The sequence below is a fragment of the Ictidomys tridecemlineatus genome, chromosome 4 (genome assembly GCF_052094955.1).
Source record: "Ictidomys tridecemlineatus isolate mIctTri1 chromosome 4, mIctTri1.hap1, whole genome shotgun sequence".
Taxonomy (NCBI): domain Eukaryota; kingdom Metazoa; phylum Chordata; class Mammalia; order Rodentia; family Sciuridae; genus Ictidomys; species Ictidomys tridecemlineatus.
Window position 1 is genome coordinate 22,160,949 of NC_135480.1, and position 6,000 is coordinate 22,166,948.

Sequence of the window (6,000 nt, forward strand, 5' to 3'; positions counted from 1 at the left end):
CGGGGAAAAGACAGGGTGCCTCGACAGGGCTTTGGGGTTTTATCATCGCCTAGCTCGCCCACTCGTGACGCAAGCGGGAGGAACCCTAGGTGTGACCTGCGCTGTGATGACCGCACAGGTGAGCGCATCACGGAGTCCAGGCCTCCCCCGCACGGGAAGGGGGGCACTTCAGGACACAGCAGCCAAGACCTACTCCAAGAAGGGGCAGGCCACCAACTCCACCTCTCTCACCACTTCTATTCAGTGATAGGGACAGGGACACTGGAGCAGACCCATCCACACTGGCACTGGGGCGCCACCTGCTGCATCCCGGCTTAGTCCCCGGGTTCTCAGGAGTCCTTTGGCAGCACAGAAGTTTCTTGGCAAATGTTGCGACCCACAAAACGTCCTTCCCAAACTATGGCAGGCGCATCATGAAAACCTTTGCTCTGGAGTCCCACCTGCCTTGTGACTGATCTCTCTGCCAGTCCTCTGTGTGGGGTTTCCTCAGCCCCCTAGGTCCTTAGTGGGAACAGACTCCTGCTGAAAGAAAGGAAGAGAGGGAGGAAAAGAAGGAAGAAGCGGGAGAAAGGAGAGAAGGGTGTCGACAAGAGAACAACCGAAGTTCCTGACACCATACTTCATACACACGTGAGAGCCGAAAGACCTCAGCAACCTCATTCTCCTTGGGACCTCATTTTGCTCTGAAACTTAACCCCAGTCCTAAGGTCAAGAAAAGACCCCAGGAAAGCTCTGTGGAAACAGTTCTTGGGAAAGCCTCAGATGGTGATCGCCTAAGATAGGCCAAGATATCCAAATATCTGAAATTCCAGATGCCCCACCTAGGTGTGGTGACCAATATCTAAACTAGAAGCCCTGCAGCTTGGCACATTCACCCCTTGCAACATGCTCAGGGTTTAAACCAATCAATTTTAAGTGTGTCAACCCCTTGAACTAACCAATAATTCTTTCCAGATTCTTTCCCGCCACCTGACACGCTAATCATGTTTTAGAGTTGTTATTTGATTTTCCCGCGGTGTGTGATGATTTGCTAAGAGATGCTATGATGTATGTGAGGATCCTTGCCTTCTCCAAAGAATGTATGAAACTGCTGCAAACACTGGGTTCGTGGCCTCTCAGCATCACCAGTTGCTGTGTGTGTGCAGAGGACCCAGCTAGCTTGCAATAAACACCTCTTTGCTGCTTACATCGATCTGGGTCTCTGGTGGTCTTTTGGGGGTCCCAAATTCGAGCATAACAGAGCCACTCAAGAAAAACACAGCGTCCTCAACATGAAATGGATTTTTAGAGATGTGACAATACAAAGAAAAAGCCTTTAAGTCTCTATATGCTGCACTTTGGAGAAGGGGGGAAAACAAGATAGATAAACCCAGGGACACTTAACCCCTGAGCCACAATCCCCAGCCAGGGAGGACTTGGCCTCTGTTTGGCTTGTAAATGTCAGAGTTTCCAGTTTTTATAATAACACAGATGTCCCCATAAGATATATCTTAACTGAGATATCTAACACCATGTGACTTCGTCAGCCTAGAGAGGGCAGTGAGAACAGCTTGGGCAGAACCCAACATGCCTGACCTGCAGGACCTGTGATTATGACACCTGGGCTGTGAGACCTCTCAACCCAGTCCTGCAGAAGGGTGGCCAGCAATAACTGCGTGGAATTAGGTGATGGGTGCACATTACTGTCCTTCAGAAAAAAAAAAAAAAAAGAGAGACTGAAATTGCCGTAGTCTGGCTGGGCACAAATCAGGAGCCACTGAAGCAGGAACAAACTATCAGAAATCCCTCTCCAGGAAATCCCTCCTCCCGCACTTCCCCAACCGTTGGGAACTCTTCAGGAATCCCCTGGAGAGCTCAACTGGAACTCAATGGGAACTCCGCCATAACTCGCTGGCATCACCTCTCAACCACTACTTCTGGCAAAAATGCCATGCATCATTCTGACTGGGCTATGGCTCTCAGCATGAAATGTGGGAGGCCATCCTCGCAGTGATTTGAGTTACTCCCTGGCTGGGTGAGAGGTGCTTAGTCACAGCTGTGTGAGAGCTTTCCCCACCCTTTCCAAGGCCCAAGGGCTTGTCCATGCAGAGGTGTGTCTGGCCACTGCCTGGAAGACCCAATTGTAGTCCCTGACCTTGGGATGCTGTCCCCCTTAACCTTCATTGGATGGGATTTTCCCTGGATTTTTTTTTTAAGCGGGCTTTGAGGAAAAGAGGTTTCCTTAGCCTCAGGCAATTTTCCATTTGAATAGACTTAATGGCTCTCTGAATACCTTTCAATAGATTTCAGGGGGCCACAGACTATGCCCCCCCCCAATCAAAAAGACAGATCTCTAATGCATTCCACTCCTTTTGAATATTCTCAAAAGTTTCCAGGTAATTCATTAGGAAGACACATTTTATGTAATTTCCTTCCTAATTTGTCCCATGTATGTAAATTTGTTGAATCTTGGTCACAAAACCAAGGGCAAAATTCACCTACAACCTTTAAGAATTGTAGCAACTGAGTCTTTTTAACTTCCTTTCCCTTCTGAATAATTATTGTCTCTAAAATAGTCAAATACATGTCTTTATCAGTAGAAGTTGAATTCCCCTTTATTAAAAATTTTTTTTAAAGTCCCTTAGATCCCAAAACTGCCTGGTACTTCCATGACCCTAAAAATGTCACAAATTCTGTAATTCTATAGCGAGCTTCCTAACTCAACCTAGTTAATTTAACTCAAGAGCCTCACTTCACAGCGCTACTTCTGCCACATGATCAGTGCTGGCTTCATTTAGAAGGTTCGATTCATGAGTAAATGCTAGGGAGTTTTAAAATAAAGAGACACGACTCTCATTACCTTTAATACCAGCTCCAGGATGGCTTCTCCTACTCCCGCCTCCAGCCACCTAATGCGGAAGCAAGGTTTACAGAAGAGAGAACACGCCGGGGAGTAGGCTTTTATTGGGGAACAAAAACTTCCAGGGAAAATCCCATTCAGTGAAGTTTAAGGGGGGCAGCATCCCAAGGTCAGGGATTATGATTGGGTCTTCAGGACAGTGGACAGACACTCTTCTGCATGGACAAGCCCCAGGACCATGAGAAGAGTGGGGAAAGCTCTGACACAGCTGTCTCTAAGTGCCTCTCACCCAGCCAGGGAGTAACTCAAATCACGTGCGAGGATGGCCTCCCACAATGAAAGGAGCACCCCAGGAAGATATGGGGTGCAGAGGAGCTTCCTTCATAAAGATCCCGGCTGAGCCCTTAGCTGGTACCTGTCTTGAAAATTAGGATGTGTCCTCGGCCCCCCAGTTTCGAAGAGTAAACACCGAGGATCACTGAGGCAAGAGTAAAAAGTAAATTTTATTTAAGAGACAGAAAAGAGAGAGAGAGAGAGTCCCCTGGAGAGGAGGGGACCCATAGCCAGTGCCCATCTGAGCGGGGGTGTTTTGCCCCTTTGTAGATTTTAGGTTTCCTTTCTTTCTGGACAATGCAACCAAAGGCAGGAAGAGTCATCCAGGGAGTGATGGCTTGTGTTGGAAAGCGCAGTCCTTCCTGCCCTCTGGAGGTCTTAGAACCCAGTTGATGGGGAGGAGCTGTCTGCTATTTCCTGGTTTCTGATACTCAGCTACCTGTCCTTTGCCCTGCTCTCAGTGGTTGGCAGGCTGGTTGGATGAATGGATGGGAGGATGTAAAGTCTCTAGAGCAGAGCCTGATATGTGTAATAAATTGCAACTCTGTATTTCTGTTGTCTCAGAGCATACAAATACCTTCTTTTCATCTACTGAAACATTTGTGTCTAAAATTTTCCACTATTTTAAACCATCTCAACACTGGACATGGAATACCCTTCTTCTCATGATAGAAAAAGGAGACACACTGTATCACATTTTGCAGAGAAACCAACTACAAATGCACTCCACATAAAACCTGCGACCTTGTGTTACACTGCCATGTGTTAATCCTTCATAAACTGAACAGTTATTTGGCATAAAACAGAATAAACAGACATGCTTTTTCCTCAAGGACATTAGCTTTTAAGGTATGGAGTGGGAGGGGCTTCCACCACCATCACAATCTGGTTTGGATGTGATTGCCCAATAACAAACTGCCTCAAAGCTTAGTAGCAAAATTTTTTGATTGAATATGGTTACAGGACAGCATACGGTGGGCGGACGGGGGAGGTGGCTTGTCTCTGTTTCTTGTTCTTGATTTCTCATCTAGGAAGACTGGAGACATGAGGGGGCTTGACCGCAGGGGACTAGAATCCTGAGCCTCTCATTCACATGTCTGGCACCTGGGCCGGGATGCCTTGCACACTGAGCTCAGCAGGACTGTCAGTCGGGTGCCTGGATGAGTCCTCTCCATGCAGCTGTGCTTCCCCAGTGTGGCAGCCTCAGGAGAGTTGGACATAGAACTTGGCAGCTTGTGGCTCCGGGGCACAGGTTCCAGGGGGCAAGGCAGAGGCCCCAGTGCCTGTTACCCCCAGCCTTGGTGGTCACACAGTATCAGCTCCATCCTAATGTATTGTGTGAAGTGGTTCCCAGTCTATCCAGGCAGGTGACATGAACCTCACACCTTGATGAGAGGCATGTACAAGAGTTTTACAGCCATTTTTGGAATCCCTCACCCCTAAGTGTTAGAAACCAAAGCCTAGAATCCTATGGAAGACAGTCTTATCTTAATTCATTTCATCACCCCTTGGGCCTCATTTTCATTGATGTATATCATTCCCTTTTTGTGAGAAATCAGCTCTCTAGCCTGCCCATCATGCCTAGAATGTGCTGGCAACATGGTGGCAAGAGAACTCTACCTCCTTTCCTGAATGCCATGCCTATCATGGGTCATGCCAGTTTGAGAGGAACCTTTGGCACTGGCTACACCAGTGGCTGAAAAGCTTCCAAGTTCTGTCCTGAACTTGGACAGAACCCACGCTCTGTTCAGGGTAAAGCAGTTGGGCCCAGAATATCAGGCTGCAACTGGGCAAGTGCACACAAACCCTGGACCCACTCCATACTCCCAGCTACTCCATAGCACTCCTTCTCCTCAGGATCCTGCCCACTAGCTTTAATGCTTCTTTCAGAGGGCAGCAGTCTTTCTGGAAAGACTCGGAGACAGGAAACAGCAGCTGTTTCCTTTGGATTCAAATTGAGATATGTTGTTTGGGGCTAAAGGACTCCTGTGAGAGATTCTTCCTCAGCCTCATCAGGGTGAAATAAGGTCCTGGCACCCATGCAACTTAGAAAATAAGGTGTGTGGGTGCCAGGTCCTTAGCTCAGGACCCAAAGATTGTGGGAATTGAAACTCACTGTCACCAGGGAGTTTAAGATGTCACCATTTCGAATGCCAGGACTCTGATGACACCCTATATCCTGTCTAGCAAGACATCAAAGCAACTCAGAGTGAACCCCAAGAACCAGAGCGGTGTCCTGGTTCCGCTGGTGTACACTACTAGGACTTGGGTGTCAAAGGAGGTGCATCTTGCCCACCCTGCCTGAAAAGAATGTGCCTGATGTTCTGTAGGCTGCCAGCTGTGGCCAGCAAACTTGTACTTACCTAGATTCACATCACCTCATCCACTGGCCCCAAATGAATGACCATGTAAAAGAAAAAGGATATGACAACCATTGACACTCCCAGGGCATCACCAAAGACCAGCTGGCACATCCAGTTGTATTCTTAAATTTGTGAGCATTGCTCAGGATACAGCAGGACCTTTAGCCAGGCATCATAACAATCACTCTACGTTAATTGAGCCCTGATTATGTTTTATACATTAAAAATTACATGCATTCTCTGTTTTCATCAACACAACATCCCTACACTTAAGTACCAAGTATCACAAATATTAGGGCTGCTAAATATTCATTGGTTTTGCATGGTGATAGATGAGTTTGGAAAATGCTGATAGTCTTAACAGTGATATAAAGGATAATTATCCAAGAAAGGAATCTACATAGAATTTTCAAACCTTACTTAGTGCAACTTGGAGTAACTGGGTGTTTTAAGGAACCCAAATTT